Source organism: Ceratotherium simum, chromosome 2 (genome assembly GCF_057802395.1).
Source record: "Ceratotherium simum simum isolate JZ-2026a chromosome 2, ASM5780239v1, whole genome shotgun sequence".
Lineage (NCBI taxonomy): Eukaryota > Metazoa > Chordata > Mammalia > Perissodactyla > Rhinocerotidae > Ceratotherium > Ceratotherium simum.
Window position 1 is genome coordinate 62,821,719 of NC_141901.1, and position 16,408 is coordinate 62,838,126.

At 35.6% G+C, this 16,408-nt stretch overlaps 1 long non-coding RNA gene and 1 pseudogene across 1 annotated transcript in view; one reads left to right on the plus strand and one right to left on the minus strand.

Annotated features, from left to right (window-relative positions):
• LOC101388803 (serine incorporator 1 pseudogene) overlaps window positions 1-10,346 on the plus strand; it is a 242,044-nt pseudogene extending 231,698 nt beyond the window's left edge.
• LOC147918033 (uncharacterized) overlaps window positions 1-16,408 on the minus strand; it is a 1,004,068-nt gene that overhangs the window by 624,543 nt on the left and 363,117 nt on the right. The gene's annotated exons all lie outside the window — the stretch shown is intronic.

The following is a 16,408-nucleotide window of genomic DNA, read 5'->3' on the forward strand; positions in this document are numbered from 1 at the left end:
CTAGCAAAACAAGTATAAAATTATCTCAGACAGACACATATACACATAAATACTTATAGGGAAATTAGTTAAGTTCCTTTTACTTAAATTGTATTTTCCTATTGACTGTATGAGAACAAAAACTTTAAAGAAATATAGTTACTTTTAGTTAAATCGTATTTTCCCCATGTCTGTAAATTAGTGTTTCTCAATTTTTTCAGCCCAAGACACATTTATGAACTTGCCAAGGCAAATATGAGAGAGGACACCTTTATTCCTTAATCTCATTAAAAGATAGCTATGATATTGAGAGCTCCAGCTATAAATGTATTATAGATGCATGAACACATCCATGTCTCTCTCTACCTGTCTCCAGCACAGTTTGCAGCTTGTTTTCCATTTTTCTATGAAATGTTAGCAAGAGGGATGGGAGAAATTCACAATGTCACCATGCACAGGTTAATTTAAGATTTTCCTTAAACGTAGTTAGAAGGTACTGACGTCGGTTATTAACCTGGAGATGTATTCTGACCAAAAGGAAAAAGATGACCTCAAATTACACCATAAGAATACAGTAAATCTTTTAAAATACACTCATGGGAAGTAGTACTTTTCTGAAAAATATGATTAAAATTCCCCAATTTTGTTAGTTTTATCCAAGAAACTTTAACTCTAAGGGAAAGGCTTGATTTTGAATATCGTGTAAACATAATTTCAATCTGTCTCTTCCCTGAAGGATTAGATGGGATTTAACCATTCCAAGTATTAATTTTCTAAAAACAATTTAAGCTTTTCAGCTAAAATTTATTTACCTAATATGTAACTGTCTATGTGTTTTGACATCACTGTTAGTATTTTAAAGGGTGTTTGATAGTACTGGTTTATCCAGAGGAGTCACAGTTTCTTCCTGTGTACTCACATTGTTAGCTCCTCATTTAAGTTGCAACTAGTATGTTCTCCCACAAATAATTAATAAAAGTTGTTATGAGTAGTTTGTTTTCTTTTTTTCAGATTATAGAACTTTGGAGATACATAAGGACCTTGTTTTATTATACTTGAAGCTTAACATAATTAAGATGACTTGATAATCCAAATCCTCAAGACTTCCACTAGTGACCTTATATTTAAATATTCAAAAACAAGTACTACCATCTTTCTTGCATGGACAATGGAAAAGTGAGACCACTCTCCAATATCTTTGGAATGGATAGGGGTGGAGTGTGTGTGGGACACCTCATTTATCTAGTCAGTCCAGTCTCAATCTTTTTCCTGAAGTTTCCTGTATTCTCACCAGTACTCTCAGTCCTGTGACTTTTTCTTTCTATCTAGCTTATTTTCCTACACTAGATCGTACCTCACTGCTATGATCAGCAATTTTTTATGGAATATCGGGTTTTTCATATCAAAGTTGAGTATTAGTTGTCTTTGTCTTTTTAAATTTCCTGAACAATTCCCTGCCTGCCATTATGTTACTGAGGCCTCCACACTCTCTTCTCCTCTCAGCTGTGAACCCCAGCCTGAATTCTGTACTCAGCAGATAACCATGGAAGACCTACTACCTCATCTCTGTGGATTTATTAGGGAGACCAAATTAACCCTCTGTCTGACTTTCTTTGATCTAAATCGTGTCCAGGGGGCCTTGACTTTCAAAACTTGATCTTTATTGTTTTTTCCTTAAAGGAAATTTAACTTTATCAACAAAACTGTAAACTTATCAACCCAAACTTTCTTTATTAGATTATAAATATGGTTAGTTAAATGGTGGGTAGAAAGTATGCAGAGTTTATAGTACTCAGCAATTACCAATTTGGCAAAAATTAAAAGAAAGTAAACATCAAAAGTAACTGAAATCATAACATAGATATATTGAAAGAGCCTGAAGTCCATTAATTTGCATTCTTTCCATACTATGTCTAAATAATTTCAGAATTATATTTGTTAAACGAACGTTTAATGGTCCCCAGCAAACATTTCATATCTTTTTGATGTATTTTAGTGCTTCACAACTTTTATGTAAAATTTTCTCTAAATTGAAATCTCTTGGGCCGGCCCCGTGGCTTGGCGGTTAAGTGCCCGTGCTCCGATGCTGGCGGCCCGGGTTCGGATTCCCCGTGCGCACCGACGCACTGCTTCTCCAGCCTCAGCGGGCCACGTCCCACATACAGCAACTAGAAGGATGTGCAGCTATGACATACAACTATCTACTGGGGCTTTGGGGGGAAAAATAAATAAATAAAATTATAAAAAAAAAAGAAGACAGTCATTAAAAAAAAATGAAATCTCTTGTTTTGTCTTGTAGTTTGTGAAAATGGAGAACAAGTGATGACCAACATTGATAAAATTGTTCCACAAACTACTTGATCCTTTAGAAGACTATAGTTTACTGAGTAGATTAGATTGAGTGGGTTTCTGTTAACATTTTTTCTTTCACACACAGACTAAATACTTATCATTTAACCAATTAATCTCTTGTCTGTGTTTACAGAATATTCACCTGGTTTATGAATCCTTATGGATTATGTTTTTTGTGTTTAGGATGGTTTGTTGAAATATGTATCATTGCTTATACCATTACCTATAGGTGGAAAATTAGGAATGGTACAGTATAGACTATCAATATTATTAAGAGTTAAACATTAACAGATATTCTACTGTTATAAAGCTAGAATGGAAATTCCCCAAAGACTAGAAAATTTTGTTTCTTTTGCTCACTGATGTATCTCAAGCTCCTAGAATAGTTCCTGTTACACAGTAGGTACTTAATTTATATTTGAAGAGCAAATAAATGAATGACTAAAACTTCAAAAATAGACGTGAGTGGTTAAAGAACAAAAATAGACAAGTAATAAAACATAAGGCCTCAAATACACTCAAATATATTTAAGTTATAAATGTATGACAAAGGTTGCATTTCAAACTGAGGACAAACTAACTAATAAAAAGTATTTGGATAATAGATTATTTCAAAAACAATTTAGTTAAATCTTCACTTCATATCATATACCACTATTAAGTCTAATAATTAAAGAGAAAAAATTTTAATTAAACCACTGAAAAAGTAAATATATATGAACAATGACCTTGGGGTGAGATAGACCTCTTGGGGAAAACCACAGACAAAAAATAATGGATAGATTTGGGTTTATAAAAATTTAAAATTTTTGTGCATCTAAAATATCTTGGACAAAATTAATAACAACGAACCGGGAAAATGTTTACAAATATTTAGCAAAGAATAAGAGTTAACAACTTTAATTTATAAAAACCTCTTATGAATCAACGGAAAGACCCAGTGCCTCAGAGAAAACTGGGCAATAGGTGCAAACAAGAACAATTTCCAAATTCAAAATACAGACGATAAACATGTAAACACATAAACAAATATGTAAACAAATATGTAAACACATAAATAAATATGTATTTACATATTTATCAAATCTACTGCTTATCAAATCTACTGCTAACCAAAAATTTTAAAATTAAAGCAACAATGAGTTACCTTTTTTAATGCCACCAATATGGTAAAGAGTATTAATAGAAGCATGGCCATAGCCACTTTTGCCGTGGACATAATGAACAGGGCTCTCTCTTACCTAATTGTTGGTAGTGCCCCTTTTTTTTCATGTTTGGAGTAATCTTTGGTAATAATATAACAAAATATTGTTTAATAATCTTCCTTTTGACCTAAGAATTTCAGATTTAGAAGTACATTTTTGATGATATTTTATAAAACTTAAAAAAGAAATAACCGTTACTCAATAACATATAGGTTAAATAAGTCCTGACACATTGGAATAATGGAATAATATGCAGTAATTAAAATATTTTTGAAGAAAAAAATGCTATGTCATGGGAAAACATTATTCTGATAAATCAAAAAACAAGTTATAACAGTATGTACAGTGTGTTTCAAAATTTATCTAACAACACATTATAGCTTTATGTATAAACATGGGTAGAAACAGATTTCTGAGGAATACATTAAAAATACTATAGAGTATAGAATTACGGATGATTCTTATTTTATTGCATGCAATTTTTTGTATTTTCTATGATGAGTATTTATTTTGTAATCAGTAAAATTGTTGTTTTAAATGAGCTTTGGGATAGGTGCAGGGGCACTTGAATAATAATAACAACAAAATAATAATAGCAGCCTCTTGAAAGGAGGAAAATGAGTTACTTCTTTTGTGGTGTGAGTTTTGTCACAAGGAAAACACTAATTGTTGTTCCCTAAGAAATTGAACTAGTGTTTGTCAGGAAAAGACCTAAGATCCTCAGGTCATTGGAACACATTGTTAGAGTTTATGGAGATGAGAAATGTTTCCATTTTAAAACTGCTTTTAAAATGTTTACAGTTGTTTGAGTAAGTAGTAGAATGAAATAAAGCCCTTTATTTGGATTTTTATCTGTCGAAAATAAGTCAATATTTTGCTAAACTCGAGTTTGTTCAATGTGCTAAATTATCCTGACCAAATTTTTCTCTTTTTTCTTTGGAATCCATCAATTCCCTTTTTAGGGAAAATAGCTCGCCTGAAATATCAGAGCTGAGTTACCCAGTGGGTATTCCTCCTACCCCGTTTTCAAAGTGACAGGCTAATCACAGCTAGTTTTTAAGTAACAGTCATCTGAAAATCATAAGTTAGCAAAATGTTTGCTTTATAATTCTGAAGAATTATTATATCTACAGAGAGTTAATGATCACTTCTATGGTGCACGGCACTTAGTAATTTTATATTGTTTGAATTATGTACAGTTCCTGTAATTAAGGAGAATTTATTCTAGTGGGGAGACATGAACATAGATATAGATATATATATTATATACACATATTTAATAAATTTTTATAGATATATACTGAGATACTATATTTGAATGCTAATATGAATGCATGGAAAACAGAAATAGTGAAGCCCACTTCAGCAGGAAGGTCTCCTGTACTATAGATTCTGTTCTATTATAAAAGTCTCTGGAGGAGCTTGTCAACAATTTGGAATGACAGTACTTGCCTATTCCATTAGAAAAGTCATTTTTATTTCTAAGAAATGCAGCACCAATTGTTCTTTTTCCATATGGTACAATATTTAATATTATCACACCTAAGGACATTCTGTGGACAGATTAAAAAACACATATGATTTTGCTGAAATTATCAAAAATGTGAAAGTTGTCTTTGAGAAAGGTGAATCATCTGTATAATTTCTAAATATTAATCTGGTGTGAAACAACCTGGTCTTTTAAAATGTTGTTTGCAGGATGAGAAATCTATATGCTTATTATTTCTCTCTGTGTGTCTGTCTAAGAAAAGAAAAGGGGAGTTAATTTTCTTGATGTTTTTCTAATGTATGGATAGGTATAATAACATTTTTACTCTGAACATGTAAGCTAAATATATCCTGTCTGTACAAGAGGTTTTTTTTAAAGATTAAATCTTCTTTTATTTTTTTTTAATTAAGCAGAATTTTATTATGGAGATATATACAGATGTAGTAGGTGTGAAATAACGAAATACAATACTCTGAAAAAATGGAACTTAAAAATATAAAATTATAAACTAGATGTCAGAAACATTGCTTACAAAGACTTTTAACTTTTTTCAGATTCATTCTTTTTTATTTATATTATCTTTATTAACATATCATCAGTTACGTTGGTATGATGCATTTAAATAAGATTTTCATCCTCCTTAGCCTCAATGTTCATCTACGCATATGGTTTGAATTATCTCATTAAACATTTTCCAGAAGCCCCTTATCCATTTAAAGTTCTCTCCTCTAATTCTATTGTACCAAAGCTCTATCCATTTTTTCTATAATGTGAAACTTTCTCAAAGTTCACAATGTCTGCATTTCACAACTGCAACTCCAAGAAATCACTCTGACAATAGCCAAAGTTGTCTCTGCTCCAGGGAACTAGACTTGGGATCAAATATTACTCTATACACCAGAAACATCCCCAAATTTGTGAGAAAAATATCACAACTGAAAATTCAATTATAACATATTTATTTGGGATATAAAGCCCTACGAGAAAATGTATTATTTTCCTTGTGTCATTTTAAATTTATCTTCATTTAGGTCATTAGAATATTCCAAATGCTTTTTTGTTTTCTAAGATTTGTTTTTAATTGGGAAGTCTAGGCTTCTTTTTTCATGAGAGAGACACAAATTTGTGTGCATTTTTTTTCCAAGATGTTATTCATGTGGTGTTTTCCACTTGCATCACAAACCTGCCTACATTTATTATGATTGTAATTTGTCTAAACTTGCTGGTGGTTTTGCTATCTGGCAGACAAGAATAAGCTGTGGAGGAGTAACATCAGCATCATGACAGGGAGAGTTGTTTCCTTTGTCTCTCCCCTCTGAGTTACAACCAGTAGGACATCCATTGACCAACAAAGGGCTCCCTGAACAGCACACCAGAATGCCTGAGAGATCTATAAGTCTGTACTCTGACCATAGGTGGACTAGACCTCCAGGAGGCAGTGAAACTAGGGAAGCCACCCCTCCCTTGTCCCCTGCAGCCACACTCCAAAACATGTATACCTCCCACAGTGGTGGTAGCACCCTAACCTGAGGTTATAAAAAGCACACCAGTGCCTGAGATCAGAAGCTGCAGGAGCACCAATGGCACTTGCAGCTTAGCCTCTGCCCCTCCCCTAGTGGTGGTGGGTGGCACCCGTGACCTAAAGCTTCAGGAAACACAGCAGTGGCAGCAACGCAGCCCCCTCTGCCTCTCCAGACAGCATCGACCCCACACTGATCTTTCCAGCAACAAAGGCTGCACCCAAAATATGGATAACCCTGGCGGATGCAATGGTGCCCTGAACTGAGGTTTCAAAAAGCATGCTGGAGCCAGAGACCAGAGGCTGCAGGAGCAGCAACACCACTCATGGCTCAGCCCCAACCCCTCCCGCAGCAGTGGCAGGTGGCACTTGCAACGTGAGGCTTCAGGAGCCACAGCAGTATCCATGACCCAGCCCCCAGTAGTGGCACCCCTGACACCAGCTCTACCAGCAGTAAGGACTGCATACAAGACCCCAGGCTCCTGGCAACAGGAGTGACACTCATGAACCCGGTGCCCTGGCAGTGGTGCTGCCAGCACCCTCAGATAACTTGGGAGCAGTAGCGCAAGTGGTACACATGGCAGCAGCACCTGAGCCCGTGGAGAGCCATTGGGGGAACACCAGACCCAGGTGACCCCAGAAGCAGCAGAGGTGTTTGCCGTCTGGTAACCCCCATGGTGACACCTATGGCTGCAGTGGCATCATAAGCAGCAAGGTACCAGCAACCTTGGAGGCACAAGCAGCACAAGGAGGGCACTGATGACACATCTGGCAGAAGCAGTGGAGAGTGGAAAGTGTAGGCTCTCAAATACAACCAGGAGAATCTCAGAATCAAAGTAACCAAAGCTTCACCCAGATCAGAAAGGTGTTTACTACCACAAATGTGCCAGCATAGGATCAACTCATCAGGCTCCATGAAGAACTACAGTAACATGGTAGAACAGAAAGAAAATGGCAACACTCCATAAACCAAACTTTATAGTCACAGAATATTGTATTCTAACTGACAGGAAATTCAAAATAGCTGTCAGGAAGAAACTCAGTATGGTACAAGAAAACTCAGAAAGACAGTTGAATGTGCTCAGGAATAAAATTAATGAACAGAAGGAGTACTTCACCAAAGAGATTGAAACTCTAAAAAAAAGACCAAACACAAATTCTGGAAATGAAGAACACAATTAATGAGATGAAAAATAAAGTAGAAAACATTGAAAATAGAGCAGACCATATGGAAGAGAGAATTAGTGAACTCGAAGATAGAAATCTAGAAATGATTCACGTGGAAGAAGAGAGAGAACTAAGATTTTATTAAAAATGAAAAAATTCTATGAGAATTCCCCAACTCAATTAGGAAAAGCAACAGAAGGATAATGAGTATCCCAGAAGGAGAAGAGAGGAAAAAGTAGCAGAGAGCTTATTTAAAGAAATAATAGCTGAGAACTTTCCAAACCTCAGAAGGAACTGGATATATAAGTACATGAAGCTAATAGAACTCCTAATTATCTCAATGCAATAAGAACCTCTCCAAGGCACATTATATTAAAACTGTCAAAACCAATAACAAAGAAAGAATATTAAGAGTAGCCAGAGAGAAGAAAATAACTTACAAAGGAACCCCCATTAATCTATCAGCATATTTCTCAGCAGAAACTCTACAAGCTAGGAGAGAGTGAAATGATATATTCAAAATATTGAAAGAGAAAAACTATCATCCAAGAATACTCTATCCAGCAAAGTTACTCTTCAGATATGAAGGAGAAATAAAGGATTTCCCAGACAACCAAAAGCTGAGGAATTTCATGGCCACTAGATCTGCCTTTCAAGAAATGTTGAAAGGAGCCCTCCTACCTTAAACAAAAAGCCAAGATATACAAAGCTTTGAGCAAGGTGGTAAATAGACAGATGGAATTAGAAAATTGTGTCTCTATATCAGAATTGGTTAATAAACACTTAATTATAACATAAAGGCTACAAGGAAAGAAAACAGCAAAAATAACTATAACCGCTTCAATTTGGTAACAAACTCACGTTACAAAAAGGGATAATTTGTGATAACAAAAACATAGAGGAAGAAGAGGAAAAGGATGGAACCTATGTAAGCTAACAGAAATAACCTGCTCTCAGCAGAAAAAGGACAATCTCATCCACATGGTCTTCTATACAAACCTCATGGTAACCATAAAACAAAAATCAGAGCACAATCATAAACCATAAATAAAGAGGAAATTGAGAAAAACATCACAGAAAACCACCAAACTGAAATGGCAGACAGAAATATAAGGAAAAAGAAACAATGGAAATATAGAACAACCAGTAAACAAAAGATAAAATGGCAATATTAAGCCCTCATATATCAGTAATCACTCTAAATGTAAATAGTTTGAATTCACCTATCAAAAGACACAGAGTGGCTGTCTCCATTTTGTCGGAGTCCGCTGCTCCTGCGACATCCTGGGGCTGTGCTCCATGGTGAGCTGGATACCATGTTTGTGTGGCAGTGCCCCATGTTTGCTGTGCCAATGCTGTCCTAGTAGAAACAACTCCACTGTAACGAGGTTGATCTATGCACTTTTCTTGCTTGTTGGAGTGTGTGTTGCTTGTGTAGTGTTGATACCAGGAATGGAAGAACAACTGAATAAGATTCCCGGATTCTGTGAGAATGAGAAAGGTGTTGTCCCATGTAATATTCTGGTTGGCTATAAAGCTGTATACCACTTGTGTTTTGACTTGGCTATGTTGTAGCTTCTCCTCTCTCTACTAATGATCAAAGTGAAGAGCAGCAGTGATCCTAGAGCTGCAGTGCACAATGGATTCTGGTTCTTTAAATTTGCTGCAGCAATTGTAATTATTATTGGGGCTTTCTTCATTCCAGAAGGAACTTTTACAACTCTGTGGTTTTATGTAAGGATGGCAGGTGCCTTTTGCTTCATCCTCATACAGCTAGTCTTACTTATTGATTTTGCCCATTTGTGGAATGAATCATGGGTTGAATAAATGGAAGAAGGGAACTCAAGGTGTTGCTACACAACTTTGTTATCAGCTACAGCTATGAATTATCTGCTGTCTTTAGTTGCTATCCTCCTATTCTTTGTTTATTATACTCATCCAGCCATTTGTTCAGAAAATAAAGTGGTCGTCAGTGTCAACATGTTCCTCTGCCTTGGTGCTTCTGTAATGTCTATACTGCCAAAAATCCAAGAATCACAACCAAGATCTGGTTTGTTACAGTCTTTAGTAATTACAGTCTACACAATGTATTTGACATGGTCTGCTATGACCAATGAACCAGAAACAAATTGCAACCCAAGTCTACTAAGCATAATGGGGTACAATACAACCAGCACTATCCTAAAGGAGGGACAGTGTGTCCAGTGGTGGCATGCTCAAGGAATTATAGGACTAATCCTCTTTTTATTGTGTGTGTTTTATTGAAGCATCCATACCTCAAACAATAGTCAGGTTAATAAACTGACTCTAACAAATGATGAATCAACATTAGTAGAAGATGGTTGAGCCAGAAGTGATGGATCACTTGGAGGATGGAGATGATGTTCATCGAGCTGTAGATAATGAAAAGGATGGTGTTGCTTACAGTTATTCCTTCTTTCACTTCATGCTTTTCCTGGCCTCATTTTATATCATGATGACTCTTACCAACTGACACAGGTATGAGCCTTCTCGTGAGATGAAAAGTCAGTGGACAGCTGTCTGGGTGAAAATCTCTTCTAGTTGGATTGGCATCGTGCTATATGTTTGGGCACTGGTGGCACCACTTGTTCTTACAAATCCTGATTTTGATTGAACAGGACTTCTGGCATAAAAGTCTCACTTTGATCATTGCTTATTTGAAATTAACGGTATTCCCAACTTTTGTAACGTTGTGTATGTGTGGCTTCTCATGTAACTTCTCCAGTGTTCTGGCATGAATTAGATTTTACCGCTTGCCACTTTATTCATCATATTCTTGCCAAGCGCACTGATACATGTTTTAGAATGAGTTACAAAGGGAGAGTTTTATGAGTATGGTGGTGAGTTAGGAAAAGTGGACATTGTTAGGTTTATCCTTTGCTCTGTACCTGTGAAAATAAGAGTGAAAACCAAACTGCCTGACAGTTTGATTTTGTGTGTGTGTGTGTGAGGAAGATCAGCCATGAGCTAACATCCATGCTAATCCTCCTCTTTTTGCTGAGGAAGACTGACTCTGAGCTAACATCTATTGCCAATCCTCCTCCTTTTTTTCCCCCAAAGCCCCAGTAGATAGTTGTATGTCATAGTTGCATATCCTTCTAGTTGCTGTATGTGGGATGCGTCCTCAGCATGGCCGGACAAGCGGTGCATCCTCGCGCGCCCGAGATCTGAACCCTTAAGTAGTGGAGCATGAGCACTTAACCTTTAAGCCACGGGGCCGGCCCAGTTTGATTTTTAAAGCATGTTAGAACTTAAGCTTTTTAAAATGGTAATGTATGGCTGCCTTTTGAAATATCTGGTGCCTTGTCCTATAGGAGACTGCAAAGAATGTGGCTATTCCAAAGCTGTATAAACAAGCCACTTAAATGTCAGTTGTCTGACAAATCTTTTTAGGTTTTTCCCTTGATAGGAAGATGAGGAACTTATACAGGTAGGGAGTGTTTGTTGGACAACAGTGTCGGTTATGATGGAGATTGAGACACAGAGCCTTCAAAGAAAGTCAGATTGGTGATGGTGGGTACTAAATGGAATAGCCAGTTAGGCTGTAATCTTCCCTGGATAGGGGTGGCCTTCCTTGCCAACATAGTGAACTTTGTTTTGGTCATTATAAACATATGCAAAAGTATGGGTTCAATGGAGATGTTAGGAACTCTGAAGGATTTAGACAAAAGTTTTGCAAAGGGTAATAGTGGGTTAGAAGGAAGTTGTTGAAAATCACTTTGAACGTTCGTTTTGAAAATCAAAGGTGGTAAACTTTTCAGGACAGGAAGAAACTGCAAAATATTAGGCTTCAGTAGATACTTAGACAAAATCTAGTCCAGTTCTCTCATTTGAAAAATGAAGAAACAGAAACACAGACTTAAAGAGTTTAGATAGCTAATTAGTGGCCAAGCTGCGAAATCCCAAGTCTGCTAAAAATAGCTGGCATTCTTTCTGGTATTCAAAAATAATTTCTGTTCATAAGAAATGCATAATAGAGTTTACACCTTATTAATGGTGGACAATTTATGTGATGTGGATTGCTGGTGTCCAGGACGCCTCCACCCATAAACCAAGGCCAGGAGAATGATGGATTGATGTACAATAAACTCCTGCTTACAGTACACTATATAGTTCAAAAGATGTTTAAAATGCTTTTGTATTTGTTGCCATACAATTGAAATGTATAGGTTATTATAATCTTTCAACCTGAAAATCAAGCATTATGATAGTTAGCTTAGATAGAAACTCTTAGTTACTTGTGTCATTGGTGTCTTAATGAATTGTAAAATCTACATTTGCTTCTTTTAAGATATTTATTAATATAAATGAAATATAACAACTCAATTCCCCACCTTTATTCTGTGTTGACACTGTGTTTCATGATTTTGAAGGGCTGTGTTCTATCTCTAAATAAATGAATTCAGAGAAGAAAAAAAAAGACACAGAGTGGCTGGATGGATTATAAAGCAAGACTCAACAATATGCTGCCCCCAGGAGACCTATCTCAGCTATAAAGACAAACATAGGCTCAGAGTGAAGGGACGGAAGATGATACTCCAAGAAAATGGCAACCAAAAGAAAGCAGGTGTCACCCTAATTATATCAGGAAAAATAGACTTCAAGCCAAAAAATGTAACAAGAGACAAAGATGAACATTATATAATGATAAAAGGGACATTCCACCAAGAAGACATAACACTTATTAATATACATGCACCTAACATGGGGCAGCAAAGCATATAAAGCAACTACTGACAGACCTAAAGGCAGAAATCAACAGTAACACAATAATAATAGGGGACCTTAATACCCCACTTACCTCAATGGCTAGATCATCCAGCAGAAAGTAAACAAGAAAACAGTGGCTTTAAGTGAAACACTAGACCAGATGGACTTAACAAATATATATACAGAACATTCCATCCAAAAGCAGCAGAATATACTTTCTTCTCGAGTGCACATGGAACATTCTCAAAAGTAGACCATCTGTTGGAAAACAAAACAAGCCTCAATAAACTCAAGAAGATTGAAATCATATCAAGCATATGTCTGACCACAATGTTATGAAACTAGAAATCAACTACAAGAAGAAAGCTGGAAAAGTCAAACATATGTAGAGACTTAAAAACATGCTACTGAACAACTATTGGATCAATGAAGAAATCAAAGGAGAAATAAAAAAACACCTAGAGACAAATGAAAATGAAAATACAACATACCAAACTTATGACATGCAGCAAAAGTGGTACTAAGAGGGAATTTTATAGCAATGCAGACCTACCCCAAGAAGAAAGAAATATCTCAAATAAACAATCTAACATTACACATAAAAGAACTAGAAAAAGAAGAACAAATGAAGCCCAAACTTAGTAGCAGGAAAAAAATAATAAAAATCAGAGTGGAAATAAATGAAATAGAGAATAAAAAGAACATAGAAAGAATCAAAGAAATTAAGAACTGATTCTTTGAAAAGATAAACAAAATTGATAAACCCTTAGCTAGACACACTAAGGCAAAAAGAGAGAAGGCTCAAATGAATAAAATCAGAAATGAAAGAGGAGAAATTACAACAGATACCACAGAAATACAAAGGAATACAAAGAGAATATTATGAAAAGCTATACTCCAACAAATTGGATACCTAGAAAAAATAGATAAATTCTTAGAATCATACAGTCTCCTGAAAGTGAATCAAGAATAAATAGAGACTCTCAATAGACCAATCATTAGTAAAGAGATTGAAACAGTAATCAAAAATCTTCCAAAAAACGAAAGTACAGGATCAGATGGCCTCTCTGGTGAATTCTACCAAACATTCAAAGATTTAATACCTATCCTTCTCAAACTCTTCCAAAAAATTGAAGAGTATGGGATGCTTCCTAACTCATTTTATGAGGCCAACAATACCCTGATACCAAAACCAGACAAGGACAACACAAAAAAGAAAATTACAGGCCAATATTGCTGATGAACATCGATGCAAAAATCCTTAACAAAATATAAGCAAATCGAATACAACAATACATTAAAAGCATCAGACACCATGATCAAGTGGGATTTACTCCAGGGACACAGGGATGGTTTTACAACTGCATATCAATCAATGTGGTACACCACATTAACAAAATGAAGAAAAATCACATGATCATCTCAACAGATGCAGAGAAATCCTTTGACATGATTCAACACTCATTTATGATAAAAACTCTCAACAAAGTGAGTATAGAAGGAAAGTACCTCAACATAATAAAGGCCATATATGACAAACCCACAGCCAACAACTTATTCAACAGTGAAAAACTGAAAGCCATGTCTCGAACAAGAACAAGACAAGAAAGCCCACTCTCACCACTTTTATTCAACATAGTATTGGAAATCCTCGTCAGAGCAATTAGGCAAGAGAAAGAAATAAAATGTATCAAATTGGAAAGTAAGAAGTAAAACTGTCACTATTTGTGGATGACATGATTCTATTTATAGAAAACCCTAAAGAATCTGAAAAAAGGCTATTAGAAATAATTAATGAACACAATCAAGTTACATAGTACAAAATCAACACACAAAAATCAGTCGCATTTCTGTGCACTAAGAAAAAACCAGCATAAAGAAAAATCAAGAATACAATCCCATTTACATTGCAAAAAAATAATAAAATGCCTAGGAATAAATTTAACCAAGGAGGGGAAAGAACTGTACACTGAAAACTATAAGACATTATTGAAAGAAATTGAAGAAGACATAAAGAAATGGAAAGATATTCTGTGGTCTTGGCTTGGAAGAATAAACAGTTAAAACGCCCATATTACCTAAAGTAATCTACAGATGCAATGCAATCTCAATCAGAATCCCAACATTTTTCACAGAAATAAAACAAAGAATCCTAAAATGGATACGGAACAGCAAAATTCGTGAGTAGCCAAAACAATCCTGAGAAAATGAACAAAGCTACACGTATCACACGCTCTGATTTCAAAATATACTACAAAGCTATAGTAATCAAAACAGCATGGTACTGGCACAAAAACAGACACACAGATCAATGGAACAGAATCGAGAGCCCAGAAATAAATTCACACATCGATAGACAGTTAATTTTCGACAAAGGAGTCAAGAACATACAATGGAGAAAGGAAAGTCTCTTCAATAAATGGCACTGGGAAACTGGACAGCCACATGCAAAAGAATGAAAGTAAACCAATACCTTACACCATAGACAAAAATTAACTCAAAATGGATTAAAGACTTCAATGTAAGACCTGAAACCATAAAACTCCTAGAAGAAAACACAGGCAGTACACTCTTTGACATCAGTCTTAGTATTACCTTTTTGAATATCATGTCTCTTCAGGCAAGGGAAACAAAAGAAAAAATAAACAAATGGGACTACATCAAACTGAAAAGCTTCTGCACGGCAAAGGAAACCATTAACAAAAAGAAAAGACAACTACCAATGGGAGAAGATATCTGAAAATCATATATCTGATAAGGAGTTAACTTTCAAAATATACAAAGAACTCATACATCTCAACAACAAAAAAACAAACCACCGAAGTAAAAAATAGAGGGGCCAGCCCGGTGATGAGGTGGTTGAGTTTGCACGTTCTGCTTCAGTGGCCTGGGGTCTGCCAGTTCAGATCCTGGGCACGGAACTATTCATCACTTATCAAGTCATGCTGGGGCAGCATCCCACATAGAAGAGCTACAACTCTATAACTATGATACACGACTATGTATTGGGGCTTTGGGTAGAAAAAAAGAAAAAGAGGAAGATTGACAAGAGATGTTAGCTCAGGGCTAATCTTCCTCAAAAAAAAAAAATGTTAACAAGTTGCATTTAAAAAAAAAAATGGGTAGAGGACATTTTTCCAAAGAAGAGATACAGATGGCCAACAGACACATGAAAATATGTTCAACATCACTAATTACCAGGAAAATGTAAATCAAAACTACAATGAGATATCACCTCACATCTGTCAGAATGGCTGTTATTAAAAAGATGAGAAATGAGTGTTGGCGAGAATGTGGAGAAAAAGAAAACCTCATATACTGCTGATGGAAAGGTAAAGTTGTGTAGCCATTATGGAAAACAGTATGGAGATTTCTAAAAAAATTAAAAATAAAAATACCATATGATCCAGCTATTCCACCTCTGGGTATTTATCCAAAGAACATGAAAACACTAATTCAAAAAGATATATGCACCCCTATGTTCATTGCAGCATTATTCGCAATAGCCAAGTCTTGGAAGTGCCCATCAACGGATGAATAGACAAAGAAGATGTGGTATATATACACAATGGAATACTACTCAGCCATAAAAAAAGACAACATAGATGGACCTTGAGGGGATTATGCTAAGTGAAATAAGTCAGATGGAGAAAGACATTTACCATACGACTTCACTCATATGTGGAAGATAAATAAACAAACAAGCACCTAAAGATGAAGAACAGATTGGTGGTTACCAGAGGGGAAGAGAGTGAGAGCAGGGTGAAAGGGATAAAGGGGCATATATATATACAGTGACAGAGGGAACTAGACTTTTGATGGTGAAAACCATACAATCTATATAGAAGGTGAAGTATAATGATGTACACCTGAAATTTATATAAGTTTGTAAACAAATGTGACTTTAAAAAAAAAAAGAAGAAGCTGTGGGTTTCATCAAACAGCTCTTTACTTTCTACTTATGGA